The sequence below is a fragment of the Molossus molossus genome, unplaced genomic scaffold, assembly GCF_014108415.1.
Source record: "Molossus molossus isolate mMolMol1 unplaced genomic scaffold, mMolMol1.p scaffold_m16_p_23, whole genome shotgun sequence".
Classification (NCBI taxonomy): Eukaryota; Metazoa; Chordata; class Mammalia; order Chiroptera; family Molossidae; genus Molossus; species Molossus molossus.
The window spans coordinates 14,435,547-14,454,243 of NW_023425359.1; the positions used below are offsets into that span (position 1 = coordinate 14,435,547).

The following is an 18,697-nucleotide window of genomic DNA, read 5'->3' on the forward strand; positions in this document are numbered from 1 at the left end:
CTTTGTTTTAAAGTCTATTTTGTCTGATATAAGTATTGCTACCCAGCTTTTTAAAATTTCCATTTGTGTGAAATATCTTTTTCCATCTTTTTACTTTCATTCTGTGTGTGTCTGTCTTTCTGAGGTGGGTCTCTTATAGACAGCATATATATGAGTCTTGTTTTCTTATCCATTCAGCTACCCTGTGTCTTTTGATTGGAGCACTTAATCCACTTATATTTAAAGTGATTATCGATAGGTATGTGTTTATTGCCATTTTATTCTTTTAACTATGTTCCTCTGTTTCTTCTTCTCCTCCTCCTTCTTTCTTCTTTCTTCCTTCTTTTTTTCCTCCTCCTCCCCCCTCCTCTTCCTTTTTCTTTTTCTCCTCCTCTTCCTCCTTCTCCTTTTCTTTCAGATCCTTTAACATTTCTTGTAATACTGGTTTGGTGGGAACAAACTCCTTTAGCTTTTTCTTGTATGGGAAGTTCTTTATTTCTCCTTCAATTTAAAAAAACTAGCCTTGCTGGGTAAAGTAGTCTTGGTAGTAGGTCCTTGCTTTTCATCACTTTGAATGTTTCATGCTAATTTTTTCTGGCCTGAAATATTTATCTTGAGAAATCAGCTGACAATCTTATGGGAGCTCCCTTGTAGGTAACTGTCTCTCTCTTGATGCTTTTAAGAGTCTCTCTTTGCCTGACTGGTGTGACTCAGTGGTTGAGCGTTGACCCATGCACCAGGAGGTTGCCAGTTTGATTCCTGGTCAGGGCAATTCCATGCTCAATCCAGGAAAGATGACATCTTTGGGTGGTGTGGGAGAGGGACTCAACACAGGGACAGTGGTGGCTGAGCCTCCGTCCCCTCCACTGGAGCCCAGAGTGAGTACCTGAGAATGTGATTTTGTGAGCTGGCCCTTTAGGAGGGCACCTGGGTTTCTAGCAGACGCCTCTCTCTCCTTGGTGGATGAAATCCCTGCTCATTTTCACAGTTCCTCTTCCCAGCACTGGTGCCCCAGTGGGACCTTTGCAGCGAGATCTCTGTCCAGATTCTCCACTGCCGCACGTGTGGGGCAAGCCTCTTCTTGTCTCCACCCTTCCTGCCAGTTTCGATGTATCTTCTTTCGTAAATCCTTGGTCATAAGACTTCTGTTAAGCTAGTTCCTCTGGTTATTCAAGTGGATTGTTCTATAATTTTGTTTTGGTTCTGGGAGGAGATGAGGGTAACTTCCACCTACTCCGCCTCCATCTTGGATCAGTGAGGAGGATTTCTATGTATGATGAGACTGTGTGCTTCTAGAAGGCAGGGATTATGTCCTTTTCAGCTCTAAATCCCCATCATGCCTGGTTTATCAAAGATGGCCCATAAATCACAGAACTAATGCTGTAATAGCCAAGCCCATCATGACGAAGACAGTGGGCTGAGGATTAGGGAGATCAAGTGACCCGGCTCAAGGTCAGCAGGGCTTATTGGCTAGCCTGGGCCTGAGTGTCTTCCCACTGCTCTCTCGGCCTCCATCAGCCCACAGCCAGAAGAAGTGCTGCTGTGCCTTCCAAGTCCCCTTCCCTGTCAGTGTCTTTCCCATCCTTCTTCTCCAGTAGGATTGCAGCCTTCTATGTCTTCTGTCTCCTCCTTGCCCCAAGCTCAGTACTCTGCAAGCAGAGGTGCTCAGTGTCAGTGAAGAACACACATGAAGCTGGGAGGCTGGTGGGCCTCGGCCCTGCCGCTGGAAGTCTCAAGTAAGACACTTATCTTTCAGGTGGCAGGGAGTATGTGGAGGATCTCGGAATCTGGGCAATAGTCCTAGAGAGAAACTAGGATAAATCAAAATGTAATGGGAGCCCTGGCCGGTTTGGCTCAGCAGTTAGAGCATCGGTCTACAGTCCGGAGACACCCGGGTTCAGTTCCTGCTAAGGGCATGTACCTTGTTTGCAGTTTGTCCCCGGCCCTGGTCGGGTCATGTGGGTGGCAACCACTCGATGTGTCCCTTTCACATCAATGTTTCTCTCTCTCTCTCTCTCCCTCCCTCCCTTCCTCACACTCTATCTGAACAAAATATCGAGGAAAAAAACGTCCTCGGGTAAGGATTAAAAAAAAAAAATGTAATGGGAGACTCTCATACAATCATTCTGTAAAACTGTTTGGCAGAATCTACTAAAACTGGACATATACAAACTCCGTGACTCAGCAATTCACTCTTAGGTCTAGATCCAACCAAAATGTGTTCATATGTTTACCCAAAGTCACAAACTAGAATGTTCATTGCAGCACTATTCCTAGGAACCAAAAACTAGAAGCAACCCAAATGGCCATCCACCACAGAGTGTGGTATGTCCACACAACAGAATACCATAAAACAAGAATGAATAATCTATAACCACACCTGAGGATGTGGATGATCCCACAAACAGTGCTGAGCCAAAGAGCACATACCATATGATTCCCTTAAATACAGGACAAAGACAAGCAAAGCTAATCTATGATGAGAGACGTCAGAATGGTGTTTTCCTTTGGTGGGAGGGGCTGGGGCCCAAGCACTCATCTATTTTAAAGCCTCCCTGTGATTACAATGTGCGGAAAGGGGATAGATAGGTCTGTATGCAGCCTAGAAAAGAGAGACCTGAAGAGCAAGACTTGGGCATGTGCATTGACACAGCTCAGGGGTGTACTGAGCAGTCACCATAGGGATGCTCTGTTATGAGCCTGGGGTGGCCATGGTCAGTAGGCCTCCCCACCACCTATATGCTGCCCTCAACTATGGCACCCCACCTGGGCTCTGACCCTTGATTCAATGAGACCTACAATGATTCAGAAGTCAACCATAGGCAGACGGTAACCATTGGGTCCTCTGGGAACATATTATCTATCTCCCTTTCCACCATACATCAAGTGTTAAGCAAATACCTTGTCAGTTTGGGGAAGCATGGCGGCCTGCCTGGGTGTTACCATTTGAGGAGCCAGCCTGGCTTACCTGTAGAACCCTCCTATTCCATGGGACACCGCCCCCTCCCGCCCACTCCCAGACAGCGAGTCTGACCATCTTTGACTTTAAGAACTGGACCACCTTGGAGTTTACAATAAGGGAGCTTTCGACTTCTTGCTTCTTTGTTCAAGTATTTCAAATCCCACCTCTATTATTTACTACTTGAGGGGTTCTGGACAAGTCACCAAATTGCTGAGCATCTATGCCCTTGTCTGTAAAACAGGGATAATAATGCCAACCTCACAGACTGTTTATGAAGATTGCCTGGTCCAAGCAGGTGCTCCACCAAATCCCTTATTGCTGTGCGGGATCTCTCTGCTGGAACAGACTCCAGAGGGACTCTGGTCCTATTAGATTATGTAGCCCATGTCCTGGAGACCCGTCACAATGTAGATGCATTAATAGGCTGGAAGTAAGAAAGTGCATGGCATGGACACCTGTGGTCTGCCAGCCTTCCTGTGTGTCCTCTTGAAGAACTGACTTGGGAGGGTGAAGGGCAGTACAGGCTGTGTACACCTTTGGCTATCAGCCTTTTGCCAGACATGCCCCTAGGGGTAGGCCCAGCTCTTCTTTGCTATCTGCCCAGAAAAATTATATTCTCAGCAATGGGGGATAGAATTCTGTTTTCTAAGTCTCCACGCTTCCAAGGAGAGGTATATTTATCTCCTTCATGTGGTCAGCTCCTGCTGATGCAGAAAATATTCGAATCACTTCGAAATACAGTATCACCATTTACAAGGCACTATGACAAATTCAGAAGTAATACGATACAAAATGAGGGTGCCCACTTTGTTAGGCTGGCACCTGAAATTAGAGCGTAATTGACCCATCCCAAAAGTTCCAGAAATACGTTTTATCCGATTAGATTGTTGTTTTGTTTTTTTAGTGCACTTTTCAGGATAGTGACAAAATACTTTGCTGAGGGGGTGGGTGGTGGGGAAGGGAAGCCTTTCTGAATGAAAGCATTTTTTTCTTGTAGCCATAGTTCCCTTTCTTTAAAAAACAATTAGCTTACCTAGTAAGGGAAACGTAGATTTTGTAGTAAAACAGCTTTTTTTTTTTTTTAAACGCACTAACTGAAGGGCAGTGGTCATTTAGTTGTGTGGTCATTAAGGCTGAGCTTAGAGGGAAACGTGATGAGCAATAATTGACTATTCAGGTAAGAAGTGAGATTATCTACAGGTCAAGTTCTGGGCAAGCATTTATGAAACATGGAAAAAAATCAGGAACGCATTCAAGTTGAAGAAGCTAGTTGAGCAGTGTGATGACCATGACCCTCAAAAGACCAACAAAATGTAAACTAGATGAAAGTGACAAATGATACAAGTGAAGCAATTTATTAGTTTACGTTTGTCTTTCTGGGTCTGACTCACAAAGGAACATTTTAAATATAGGAGGCCAAATAAAGTTCTTTTTATTCTCTGGCACTGTTAAAAGGCACGTAAGTTTCACAATTGAACATAATATTTCTGTTAGGCTTGGAGCAAAAATACAAGTTTTAAAACATACAATTCATTTTAAGATTGAGCCCTGGCCGGTTTGGCTCAGCAGTTAGATCATTGGCCTGCGGTCTGGAGAGACCCAGGTTCGGTTCCCGCTAGGGGCACGTACCTCGGTTGCAGTTTGTCCCCGGCCCTGGTTGGGTCGTGTGGGTGGCAACAACTCGATGTGTCCCTTCACATCGATGTTTCTCTCTCTCTCCCTCCCACTCTATCTGAACAAAATATCAAAAAAATGTCCTCGGGTGAAGATAAAAAAAAAAAGAAAAGAAAAAGATTGATAGTGAAAGCTCAAGCGAACTCTTTTTTTCTGTAATTTGAGTTGGGTCTGTAAAGTATCAAGGAGTCTTTTTTTTTTTTAAGTAAATAAGAGATTTAGAACTGTGCCTTAGCAAACTAAGTATAAATTTGGTTTTAGGTCAGAGGCTGGTTCAGCAAATACTGAGTGTGACTATGATCCAAGTTCCTTGCTGTCATGGGAATAAGATACAGCCCTTTACCTGCAGGAGGTCATGCTGTCCTAGAACAAACAGATGAACAAATAATACCCTTCTAGTGATTGATACAATATATGTACAATCATGTGACGCGTAATGACATTTTGGTCAATGACAGACCACAGTGAGTCCCTAAGATTATAACGGAGCTGAAAAGTTCCTATTGCCTAATGTCTTCATGTCGCAATGCATGACTCACATGTCAGTGGTGGTGCTGGTGGGAACAATCCTGCTGCCCTGCCTGAAGTATAAACATACAGCACATAGAATTATGTACGGTACATAATATTTGATAATGATAATACATGACGATGTTACTAGTTTATGTATTTACTATACTATACTTTTTAAATCATTATTATAGAGTGTACTCTACTTATTAAAAAAATGTTTACTGTAAAACTGTGCTGTTATGACAGCAGCAGCCTCATGTAGCTCATCTTCTCATCTCATGTTTACTGCATCTCCTGATTGCATCATTTTTGCGTGCTTTATTTAGTCTTGTGTAGTCTTGTGCAGTCACATGCTGATAGGCTAGGAGCAATAGGCTAGATATACCATAGAGCCTAGGTGCATAGTAGGCTATATCATTTAGGTTTGTGTAAGAGTACTCTGATGTTCACACACGACGAAATCGCCTAATAACTAATTTCTCTGAATGTATCTCCGTTGTTAAGTGGCTCATGACTGTACACAGATGGAAGAGAAATGTGCAAAAGTAGGAGCAGTTAAGTTGGCCACAAACGTTTCAAAGAGGAGGGTTTTTTAAAATCAAATAGGAGTTTACCAGGCAGAAAAAAATGGTGGGATGGGGACAAATCCAGGGAGAAAAGAGAGCATGTGCAAAGGCACGAAAGTGTAGGTAACCTGCATGGTGTAGGTTAAGAACCACAAGAATCTACATCCATGTAAGAGTTGACAATGATGAGCTTTGTGGAGTGCAGCTGTTTCATTTATTTCTATATTGGTTGAAAGGAATCCCTATCTTATCTCTTTTATAAGTTACTACTTCATCACGATGGAGCTGACCCAGGAGTTTTAACTTAGAAATTGTATTCAAAATTCAAATAATCTGTAAATTGCATGCCAAGAGGAGTAAGGAAAGTAAGTAAACATACTTGGGGAATGTAAGCATTTTCTTGTTGAGTGAGGAAAAGGTGACCTGGACAGCAGGTTACACAAAACTCGACAGACTACCCCGGCTGCCCTTCCTGAGCTGGCCACTCCCGCAAACCTGCCATCAGGTTGAGACAGCATGGCAGACTGCCAGCTACATTCCTCCTTTCTGTCTTGGCGATGGAATTTTTTAGTTGGAGAAGCCCAGCTAAACACTACATTTCTTGGCCTTCCCTACAGCTCAGTATGACAAAGTGATTAGGTGATGACAAAAAGCTCTAAGTGTATTTGAGGCAGAGCCCAGATGTTATCTTTATGTGAATTATCAAAAACAGCCACTCCTCAAAGTACTGTCCGAAAATTAACCCAATATTCTGCTTTTGTTACAAGACACCTCATTGCCATCTGCTAGAAATGAGTTGTAAATAAAAATATAAATCCATGATGTTGATGATGTGAATGGTGATAATGGAGAAAATAAAATGGAATAAGCATTGCTAAGAGAGTCACTTAGAGTGGAGTCAGGAGGTCACGGAGGAAATGGGACCTACGCATGTCTCACGTCTCAGTTCATGGAACTGTTGTTAAGTGCTGACCTATTGCTAAACTCAGCTCGAGGCTGAACAACAAAAATTTTGGATTTGTGATTGCTACATGGACATATAAGAACTGTGCCTCCTCCTCATCATGGTCACCAGACCATCTGCATTCTTTGCCTTGAAAGCAACAAATCCATTATGACAACCATCCTCTATTTACATAATGGGCCTAACCAACTGGAGCTGAGCTGGCCCCTAACCCTCATTTACATGGGGGACCGAAATGAGAATAGTTCTTATGTTTTTGCTTTTTATGAACCCTTTCATTGGAGCACAATTTAGGTTGCTACATGAATCTGTACCCTGGATTATAGTTCCTCCTTTGCTCAAATAAACACTTTCTTTTGTCATCCTCACCCAAGGACATTTTTCTATTTTTTGTTCAGATAGAGTGAGAGGGAGAGAGAGAAAGAGAGAGAGAGAGAGAGAAACATCGACGTGAAAGGGACACATCAACTGCCACCCGCACGACCCAACCAGGGCCGGGGACAAACTGCAACCGAGGTACGCGCCCTTAGCAGGAACCGAACCCGGGTCTCTCTGGACCGCAGGCTGATGCTCTAACCACTGAACCAAACCGGCCAGGGCTCAAATAAACACTTTTTATTCTTTATTGCAGCCTACACTTTTTTTTTTTTTTTTTTAAGTTGGCAATGGCCTCCCCTAAGGTTGTCCAGTGCATAATCCACATGTGTGTGGAAGACTGTGTGAAGAACACTGACTCAGTTGGGAAGCAGCCACCTTTTGCCCTTCCCCTTCTTCATCATGCTTTCTGGGACGTAGACATGATGGCTGGTCTCTGGTAGCCATTTTGGACCACGAAGTGATCTTGAGAATGGAAGTCAGGGCTAGAATGATGATGGAGAAAGACAGAGGAGTTTGGATTCACCATGGAGCCACCAGGCCAGTCCTGGACTATTGACTCCCGAACTTTTTTTGGATGACAGAAAAGTAAACTTCTATAGTGTTTAAGCCACTATTATTTTGAGTTTTCTATTATATAAAGCCTAACATAATCCTAACTAGTTGAGAAAGTCACAGGGGAAGAAAACATATCAAGTCCCGCAATGGACAAACTCTCAAGAACAAATGCTTGGTCTTTTTAGTGTTTTTAAGGCTGTATTAGTGTTCCGTCTCTGAAACACTTTATGAGAAACAAACACATTTCTGCAGACCCAAGCACATAAAATGCATGTTCTCAAAGGGCAGATGCAATGCAGTGGGTGGCCCCTCAGAGGTGTTGTCAGAGATGGAGCCATCCTACTGAAGACAGAAAAGGGTATTGTCCCACTTGGTACTAAGTATTCAGGCAGCTTCTTTAATTAAAAAACTGGATGAGCCCTGGCCGGTTTGGCTCAGAAGTTAGAGCGTCGGCCTGCGGTCTGGAGAGACCCGGGTTCGGTTCCCGCTAAGGGCGCGTACCTCGGTTGCAGTTTGTCCCCGGCCCTGGTTAGTGGTGCAGGTGGCAGCCACTCGATGTGTCCCTTCACATCGATGTTTCTGTCTCTCTCTCCCTCCCACTCTATCTGAACAAAAAATGGAAAAATATCCTCGGGTGAGGATAAAAAAAAAAAAAAAACTGGATGAAAAGCAATTTTGTAATACCTATCACAATGTAAAATACAGATGGCCTTCGCCCCGGCAATCCTAGTTCTAGGAGTTGATCTCCCTGAACTAGTGAATTTACGTTTATCGAAAATGGTATCGGTAGTATAAGAACATTCACCGCTCGTTGTTTCTGTTGTAAAAGCAGAAGATTCAAAACAATCGGAAGGTCCACCAACTGGGGCTGGTGGAATAAGCAGTAACGTATCCCTACAGTGAATACTGTGCAGAAGGTGGGAAAAAGGGGTAAATCTATGTGCCAATACCGACAAACCTCTGTGGTATCGAGTTAAGTGAAAAAAGGGTGCAGGAAAATGTGTAGAATTAATGGGCGCCAGAGAACACATCCGCCCATGTCGAAGACCGTCCCTAGAGCACCCAGGACACTCACCAACAGTGTCCACCTGTAAGCAGGGAACCAACTTGCACGGAATAAACTTTTGCACTTAAAAAAAAATCACTTTTACCAAATGCAAGTACTACCTACTCAAAAACAAAATAATTATACAATTTTTCAAATACGAAAAACCATAATGGTGACAGACCCTGTGATTCCACTTCCACAGTGAGTCAGCCACCCTCACATCACTTGAGCTGCGACAAGTCACTCTCAAGCAGCTGCGGCCGTGACTTCTTTTTTTTCCCCTGCTGCGTGACTTTCTGGTAGCCAGAAAGCCCCTGGCACAAAGGTTAATGTGGAAACACGTGGGCATCTGAGGGCCAGAGGCCTGGTGACAATGTGAAAATGGGTAAACAAAGCTGGATAGGCTGCCAGAGAAAGAAGAGCTGCCGGAGAACCTGTGTCCAGTTGGGGCCATCCTGCCCCGGCCGGCTTGGCTCAGCGGTTGGAGCGTTGGCCTGCGGACCAGAGAGTCCCGGGTTCGGTTCCCGCTAAGGGCACGTACCAAAAAAATACAAAAAACAAATGGGGCTATCCTTTCTGTGAACGTGGCTCCTGCTGCTACCTCTGCACAGACAGCAGACACGCATGTCTTGACCTAGACCCCCTCTGAGCTTTGGATTCCTTTGTCCATCGGCCAACTCGACTCGTCTGCATGTCTCAGAGCCTCCCCGGCGCACCTGACATCACACTGTGCCCCAAACTTTGCCTTCTCCTGCAGTCCTCTCTCACTGTGGCTGTACACCGACCCTCCAAATGCCAAGCCCCGAGCCCTGGAAACCCTCTGCTTCATTCCACATCCAATCAACTGACTGTTGGCAGCTCGACCTCCAACACTTGGATTCATCCCCACCACTGCAGCCCCACCCAGGATCGCGCAAAGGCCCTGCCCGGTCCACTCGCACCTGCCGTGCCCCTGCAACACGCTCCGCAGCCGGCAGGTTCTTTGGGAAATGTCCTGTTAAAACCTGAAGGAACTCTGCCCTTGGGACAAAGCAGCACTGGTTCTGTGTGTGGTGTGACCCTCCCACCTCTCCCCTCCGCCGGGCTTCAGCCTCACCTGTGTTCTTCGGCCCCTGGTCACCATGCGCCCCCTCCTGCGGTGTGCTCACCCTTCGGATTTCTGATCGGGTGGCCCTGTCCTGCCCCGTTCCAGCAGGCGCGCATTCCTAGCCCAGTGTCACCGTCACGTGTGTGGTTATGTGACTGATATTGGCCTCCCCCACTGGAAGTCAGCGCCTTGAGGGTAGAGACCATGTCACTTTGGTTCCCCTGAGTGTCCCCAGTGACTCAGTCGAGTGAACAAATGAATTAAAAAATTGTTTGAATGACAGTGTAGAAAATTGTCAGAACGTTTGAGCTAAAAGATGGCTGATTATACAGGGGTGAGCTAAAGCAGGTTTACAATTTTAATACAAATAATACAATAATTAAGAAATCATAAGAATAAACTGTGTTTGGGGCATGTTCGCAACTGTAAACCTACTTTTGCTTACCCCATATGCCTCCTCCTCGGCCTCGTGTGTAGAGATAAGGTGCGGGAAGAAGGTAGAGCAGACGGGTGAACTGATATCCCAGGCGCACTACAAATATCAGGGTTTTGAATCAAAAAAGATGAGGATCAGACTCAGCATCATGCTGAACACAGTGGGGGAGGGTCTGCCAGCCTGCCCTGGGAGAGACTCCCTGCAAACCCAGGTGGGTGGGGAGAGCCTCATAATAAAAAATGCTCCTAAAATCACAGAAAGGGAGCAGCTACTTGCAACTCAGTGCTCACCGTGCCCCTGGCCTCGAGCTGATGCACTGCAGGCTGCGTGGCTATGTGTCCTTCAGGGACGGAGGTGAGGGTGACCACAGCCCTGGGCCTGCTAGAAGCCCCAGCTCCGCCGCGGTCAGGGGAATTCCTCTCTGCCCTGCGGCTGAAGTTTTCCTGAACATGACTCAGCCTCCCGGGAGAGCTCCAAGCTCCTTCTGCGGGAAGCCTTTCAGAAAACGGGGGAAGAGGGAGGAAGGGGAAAGGCTGGTACCGCGTGCCCTGGGATGCCAGGCCAGAGAGAAAGGTGGGCTCCAGGGGTCTGTGTGCTTCCTCGGGCCTGTTCCTCCGTGGGAAGGAACCTGAACATCTAATCAAGGGAAAACTAGACGGCTTCCCTTCCATCCCAGGGCAGCGCAGAGTGGGACGTTCCTGCGCCAGCGCCAACACATGGTGGACAGCCACCCAAGCCCCGGGGCTCCTAGGAGCTTCCCAGAAGTGAGTCCCCAAACTCCCAGGCTCGCTCACTGGAGCAGAGACCACTCCGGGGGGCAGGCTGGCCCACCATGGCTTGGGGGAGCCCTGGGAGGACCCCTGACCCTCACAGCCCAGCACTTTGCAGCCTCTCCACACACAGCCATTGCCCCTGAACCCCAGTGGTGAACAGTCTAGACCAACAAGGGCCTTGTTGATGTCCCTGCAGGACCTGGAGCCAAGCCCCAGGAGCACAGGCTAGCACCAGCACCAGGGAAAAGGAAAAATGTAGTTTAAAGGCAAAAAGAAAGGGGAGTAAAAGAAGTAAAAACAGTGTGAGGGGGCAGCCTTCCTGGGGAAGGCCCGTTCTGGGGCCTGAGCGAAGGGACATCACCACCTGCCTTGGGGGCACTCGCCCTGTCCCCCTGACTCTAGATGTCTGTGTTGATAGAAAGGGTACCACTTGTGACTGCTGGCCTGATGAACACGTTCAGGGAGTCAGGAGCCAGCCTGCCTGGTGGTGGGGAAGCAACTGTCCACTTGGGATCCTGGCCCTGCCACTTGCCAGCCTCATAGCCTTAAGCCAGTGGCTCACTCCGCTTCTCCAGGCCTCGGTCTCCTCATCTGCAAGACAGGGACCCGAACCAAGACGGGGAGTTTCAGAGTGACCCCTGTACGAGGGCAGAGCAGGGCTGCAGTATGGCTGGAAGACAGAAGAGAACAAAGGCCCGATAAGGAGAGGGCCACGTGGGTGGGCTGGCCAGCCCTGAGCTGGTGACCTCCGCAGAGTTTAAACACCCTGAGCTGCACCCCCAAACTCATTTACACACCTTCCGGCTTCAGTTGTATAACACAAGAAGGGACTAGACTCTTGCCTCACAGAAGGGTTCACGTGATCATTTTGGGGCGTTTCAGGTGAAGTCCTGTTCCATCTCATGTTCTGCCAGTTAAAATAAGAGCTATCAAGTTTTCCATTGGTTCTAAATGATCAGCGAACACAACCCAGGTGGAACACGGTTCACTGCCTGCGAGGGAAAAGCATCATCGTCTGTGGAGTTTCAATCTTGGCAATTCCCCGTCTGAGCAGAGGACTCCTGTTCCGGGGGATCATGGGAGTGGGCCACATAATCTGCCTATTTGATTCTTTTCCGGCTGTTAACCACTCTCTGGCCCGCCCTCCTCTCCCGGGTCGGCTAGGCCTCAGCAGTGTGCTCCCGGCTGGAAGCTTCTGGAAGCTTCCACAGTAATGGGAAACAGGAGAGCGCTGTCAGCTGGGCCCTGGCTCAGAGCCACTTCTGGCCGGGGATGTAGTGTGCAACAGCCCTAAAGACCAGGGTCAGGGTCCTGAGGAATGTTCTGGGTTGTTGGTATCGTGGTGGGGTTAGTGTGCTTGTGGCAATGTCTAGCTTGCACAAAGGAATAAGTCACAAAAGGCTAAAAATACTCCTGGCGTTTAGTCAAAGGTCCTGGGGTCACCTCTGAAATTAGGATGTGCCCGTCTCACCACAACCTTGGGAACAGCCCTGCCTGTATGGGAAGGAGGCGCAGAACCAAGCGAGGACAAGGGTGGGGACACGAGTGGCTTCGCCCACCTGGTGGCTGGGCCTGCCTCTCCTGCCTCCTCACAGGGACAACTGTGTCCACAGGCAGAAAAACCAGAAAGCGGGAAAGTAGATCCACCACCCTGCCCCCCAGCTGGCAAGAGAGTCCGACTTCCTGAGCTGCCCTGTCACTCAAGAGTTAAACGTGGGGCTTGGCATGGGAACCAAACTATTTCTCTTACTTTCTAAAAGGTCCAAGTGTCTCCATTTTCAATAAGAAGGTGAATACACCAGCAAGTCACCACTCAAAGGTCCCTCATTGCACAGGGAGAGGGGCAAGTCCCAGGCTGAGCTGCTGGGAGACAGCTGAGGTGGTGGCCCTGGAGGAGGGTGGACAGCCCACAGTGGGCTAAAGCCAGCCAGATGGGCCCAAGAGGGGGACATCAGTGTGTGTCTGGGCACCGCACCTCCTGAGGAAGCCCAGACAAGTCCTGGACTGGGACACGGGTTGGAAACGCTAAACACATGATCTCACGGACTACAAAAACCCCGAGGAGTTAGGGGCATTTTGTTTCTGTTTTAGAGAGATCTGAAATGCAGCTCAGAGACGTGAAGTGGTTTGCTAACCCCGCCGGTGTGTGCCAAGGAGACATCTGAATCCAGTCAGTCCGTGTGTCCACCTTCCCCAAAGTAAGGGCAGCGACCATTTCTGTTCCCGGTCGGGACAAGGCCTGTAGTCCTCTGTGGGTGAGCTAGAGAATCTTCTGGAAAGTCTCTCAAGTCCTCAAAGAGAAGAGCATTTCCCCCCCTAACCCAAGGGCTTTCACTCAGGCCTCGGAGAGCCGACCAGGCTTGGCTTTGCTGCCCCTCATGAGAACAGGGCCCACCTGCCAGGCAACACCAGCAGACAGACCGCAGGACCAGTGGGCACGAAGACTCCACTGCGGTCCTGAGCCTCCCTGGAGGCCAGACTGTAAAGAGTGGAAATAGCGCCATCGGGGTGAGGAAAGGTGAACTATGACCCCTCGGGAAAGTCAATAGACCTTGATGGTAGAATAGTTGCTTCCATTTGAACTTGGCTTGCACAACTGTGTGTTTAGTTACACAGCTAACCCTTGGACAATGTGGGGGTTAGGGACACCACCCCTGGGGTAGTTGAAGATCCACATACAACTTTCGACTCCCCCAAAAACTCAACTACTAATGACATACTGTTGACCAGAAGCTTCACCGATAACATAAAGTTGATTAACACGTATTTTGTGTTTTATGCGCTATATTCTTTATTCTTGCACTTAAAGAAGCTAGAGAAAAGAAAATGTTAAGCAAATCAAAAGGTTGATCTGCAACTTTTTTCAAATTGTCGCAAATCTCCAAAAAAAAAGGTTTCCAAAATATTTATTGAAAAAAATCTATGTATGGGAGGACAGTGTCAATGGGGGGAAAAGGAGCAACATCTGTAACAAAAAATAATAAATAAATTAAAAAAAAATAAAAAGAAACGAAAAAAATCCATGTATACGTGGACCTGCCCCGTTCAAAGCTGTGTTGTTCAAGGGTCAACTGTTTAACCAAGGACAGGACTGCACCATTCTATCCCGGTGAGAGGGGGCTGGTTCCGGAGCGCCCACCGCTCCTCCCTCCAGGGAAAGGGGCCTGGGTCCTTGGCAAAGCTTTGGTTCCCTCTTGGGGGAAATCTGGGGTGACTTCTCCCTGCTGCAGCCTCTCCACCTTACCCACACAGCCCGGGACCCTCCGCTCCTAAAGTCTGGGCCCAGGCCAAGAGCACCTGCAGGCAGCCCACCCGCAGGTGAGCCCGGAGGCCAGCTGGGCTGGGCAGTGATTCTTTGGCCTCCATCGGGGCCCTTGCTCTCTGTCTGAGGTTTGCAGCCCCGCACTCTGGGGCCAAGGCCTTCGCTGTATTTAAGCTGCCCTCAGTCGACCGGACATCTGCTTCAGGGCCACCCAGGTCCCATCAAAACTGACCACTGCCCAGCTACATAACTCCTTTCCCAAAGGTCCCTTTAGACTTCTTCTTTTTTTTTTTTTCTTTATTGATTTTAGAGAGAGAGGAAGAGAGAGGGAGAGAGATAGAAACATCAATGAGAGAGAACATCGATTGGCCGCCTCCTGCATGCCCCCCATTGGGGGACCCCGTCCACAACCTGGGCATGTACCCTGACCAGGAATCGAACCAGTGACCTCTTGGTACATGAGTCAATACTCAAGCACTGAGCCACAGAGGCCAGGCAAACTTTAGACTTCTTAACCACAGAAGCATCACATGTTAGAGCTACAAAGAGGCTTGCAGACTGGATAGCCCAACCTCATCATTTATGGATGAGGCCCTGGGAGGGTGATGTTAATGGCAGAGCTAGGACATGAGCCGGGTCTTCCTTCTATGCCAGTGCTCTTTCCACATGATTGTATTCCCTCTCAAAGGAATGAGTCACTGATGATGGAATCTAAGCTGTATCAGAGGTGGGGTTTGAGCATGAGATCCCAGAGGCCCTGGAAGTCACCACGTGCCTGCTCTGTGCCCACTCCCGCTCACAGTGGGCATTCTCTGGGCTATTTCTTCAGCAGTGGCCACCTGCTCACATGTGGCCCTTCCATGTTTTGTATTGCAAGCCCAGCTATGTTCTATGTCCTCGAGGATTGAAGAAATGGAGTCTGGGTAGCTCCTGCCTTCACATGTCTGGGCCTGGCCAGGATGCTGGAAGGGAAGAGTCAGGTGTCAGGAGAACAACCACTAAGCCGGGCATGTTGGACTCTTATGTGGGTGGGAGGAGCACTGGCACTGGGGACACAAGGGCTCTCTGTGAGCTCCAGCTGGTGTTGGCTTTAGACATCAGACACGGACCAGGACACCACTGGCGGAGATTGGGGAGGCACTCCACTTCCAGTGGTCATATGTTCTTTCTCTAAGTCTCTCCGCCCAAGGACATTCAGTCACTTCACATGGACATCCACACCCAGAAGTCTGTACAAACAAGGTACTTAAGGCCCAGCTGAGCCAGGCGGGATCACACAGCTGGGTTGGATTGGAGCAGATGGCTTTGAGGGTCACCCTGGCTGCCTTGCTGAGCAGTTATTTTCCATGGGCATTTTTCCTTTCCTGGAACTGGGGTTGGGGGGCAGGGGAGAAAGTTTCGAGTCCTCTCGCTCTCAAGCTGGGCGAGTAAGGAGAAAGGATGAACTATGACTTCCTTCACTTTTCTGAGGGAGGTCATAGTTCATCCTTTCTCACGCAGATCCAGGAGGTCACTCACACTAAGAGGACACTGGTGGCGGCTTGGCCCACCCTCAGCCTACACAGATATGAAGCTCTGCCATGCCAGGCACATGCCTGCCACAGGGCCTTTGCCCTTACTCTTATCTCTGCCTGGGGCACTGTCATCCAGATAGCAGCTTGCCACTCTCTTATTCCTCAGGATTATTCCAACCTCCCGCTGAGGCCCCCTTCCTCTTCCTCTGTGCTTATTGTTCTCCTTGGAATGCATCTTCTAACATTCTCCATGTTTTACACATAACTTCAAACCGTATAAGGTCATGTTTCCAACCTAGCCCCCACGTCTAGGGCAAAGAGCAGCCCTTAAGCACTGCCCTGACTCCCTCCGGGAAGGAGGAAGCCATCATCACGTGGCCCTCCTACCAGTGGAAATTTGGGAAAGAAAAACTTTGCTGAACATCCCCAGAGCTTGTTGCTAAATCAGACCCAGTGGGCCAGTGAAAGTTCCCCACAATACCCTCCAAGTCCCTGACGGAAGTAACCAGGGCCCCAGAAGACAATGGTACTTTCTGGAGCAGAGGCAGCGGGGTTTCCTGAAAATGTTTTGGTTTTTTTTTTTTTAATTTAATTTAATTTTAGATAGAGTAAGAGGGAAGGAGGGAGAGAGAGAAAGAGAAACATCATGTGAGAGAGACACAGCATTGGTTGTCTCCCGCACAACCCTGACCAGGGCTGGGGACCCAACCACAACCAAGGTTCCTGCCCTTGACTGGAAATCGAACCCAGGACTCTTTGGTCCGCGGCCAATTCTCTAACTGCTGAGCCAAATCCACTAGAATGAAAATATTTGTTTTAAACCACACGGATTCAGAGGAGAATGCAGTGGCACAGAAACAGGCATATGTCTCAAAGTCCTCAACAAGTTCCCACAGCGGCTCCAAATCCGAGCGAAGGTGCTGCACCCGGAGCTGAGGTGCCTCCTGCACAGGGTCTCTTCCCTCCCACCCGACCCCAGGGCAGAGGCAGGTGGGGAGGGAGAGGATGTCTGTCCATCCAGGCACACCGGGTAGATACAGGTTTTGGAGAGTCTGAAGTTTATACTATGGAGAGGTGGGGAGGGAAGGGGAAGGGGGGTGCAACTTTAAGAAAAAGGGAGTCAAAATTAGGATTATAGCAGACCCCCCACCTTCCACCCCCAAGGCGGCAGAAGGTGTCCCGGCAAGTGAGAGGCCAGAAGCCAATTCCACAGCTTCTGGGTCAGTCCCTGCCAGGGCGGGAACCTGGCGTCAGCGGCTTTTGCTCAGACTGATCACATTCCTTGGTTGTGGGCAGCTCTGCATAATCCCAAGGCCAAGTTTCCTCCCGTACTCGGGGCTGGGCTGAGCGGGCTGGCCTAGCCTCCCAAGAGAACAAAGAGGCAGGGGAGGGACAGACGGGGACAGCGGGCAGAGATGGCAAGAAAGTACATTGCAACTGCAAGACGTGAGATAGGTGGTAGGTCTCCGGGGACAAGCATGTGCATGTCACTGCGGGGTCCGGACACACCCCTGGAGCCACTCCTCTCCAGGACAGCCGGGCAAGGGTCGTGCCCGGTGGGTCCGGGACAGGGAAGTAGCTGCCCTGCCGGCGGGCCCGCTGGCAGAGCTCACGCAGGCCTCTTCCTGCCTGCGTGCCCTCAGAGCCAGAGGGTGGCGGGGTGCCAGGCGGTAGGCACGCGAGATCCTAGCGTCTGGCATGGAGCTGCTGGTAGGGAGGTAGGACGGCGCACGACACCCGTGGGAGCAGAGGCTGGTCTGCAAGTCATACTGGAGCCGCGGTCGGACAGCGCGGTCCCACAGCTTCCCCGGCGGAGGCCACCGGCCCGAGGTCCCCAGTGCACCCTCGCCCTGCAGATCCCGCCCCGCCTGAGCCCCTGGGAGCGCCCCCGGCCGCGACCCACAAGCTGCGCACCATGCGCCCCTGGCGCTTACGGTCGTCGGTTCCCCGGCTCCCAGGCTCCTGCGGGGACCTGCACAGGGTCCCTCCAGCTCCCGGTTGGTTCCCCGGACTCCTGCTCGGCTGGTCTCCGGAGCCTGGTCACTGACCCCTCCCAGCCAGGCTCCTCCCCCTCCCCCCACCGTGGGACAGAGGGGCGTTCCCGGCTGGGCCCAGGGCCGTGGGGGATGTCCAGGGTTCAGTCCCGCCCTGCTGGCGTTACCTAAGGGACCCCGGAAGGTCCGCACTTCCCTAAGGCCCCGCCTGTACTTTGGAGCAGGGGACCCCCGTCTAGGAAATCTTCCAGAGTTTGATGCAGTGACTTACATTCTAAACTTTGATAATGGTGACGGTTGTATCACCACAACACTGAATATGCTAAGAAACTACTGAACTGTGTACTTTAAAAAAGTGAATTTTATAGTATGTGAGCTGTATCTCAATAAAGGTGTTGTTACGTAAAATAACTGCGGTAAGACTGTAAACTCACTGCTTAGGATATGAAATCTAAGACATTAAGATATTTTGAAGTACAATCTACATATATGTAGTCGATAAATAAATTATTTATTTATCCAACGCAAAGCAAAATTTAGACAGAAGTCTACTGCTTTTGGTCAAAAGCATTTGGTATGGAGCAAAGTAATAGGTACAATGTGTTCTCTAGAATAAATTATATTAAAAAATCAGAACAAAGGCAGTTCCTCTGTGCAAACTTCTGGAGAGTTTCCAGGTACATCAGGGAGAATGAAAAATAATGTACAAGGGGGACAACTTTGGATAAAAACGAGATCAATTCCTGATTCACTGGGAAGGAAACATCATTCTATGTGCCCAAAATATACAATACAAATCGATCATGAGGAAACAGCAGACAAACCCCAAATAAAGTAACATTCTATAAAGTAACTGGTCTATACTCTGCAAAAATGTCAAGATCAAAAAAGTCAATGTCAGGAAAGACAAGGCATGAGTCATGAAAATGAATTGCAGTGCTCTATTCTGGACTGATCCTGGACTAGAAACATTTTTATAAAGAACATTATTG

General features: G+C 48.8%; 1 protein-coding gene across 2 annotated transcripts in view; it reads right to left on the reverse strand.

Moving 5' to 3' along the window:
- Nucleotides 1-17,747, reverse strand: part of EPHX1 (epoxide hydrolase 1) — a 34,742-nt gene extending 16,995 nt beyond the window's left edge. The window contains exon 1 of one of the 2 annotated variants that reach the window (XM_036277481.1): nucleotides 17,646-17,747. The gene's annotated coding sequence lies outside the window, so the exon portion shown is untranslated. Of the gene's footprint in view, nucleotides 1-17,625 lie in introns of both variants that reach the window. The other variant, XM_036277479.1, reaches the window with a different exon arrangement.
- Between the last annotated feature and the right edge of the window lie 950 nt (nucleotides 17,748-18,697).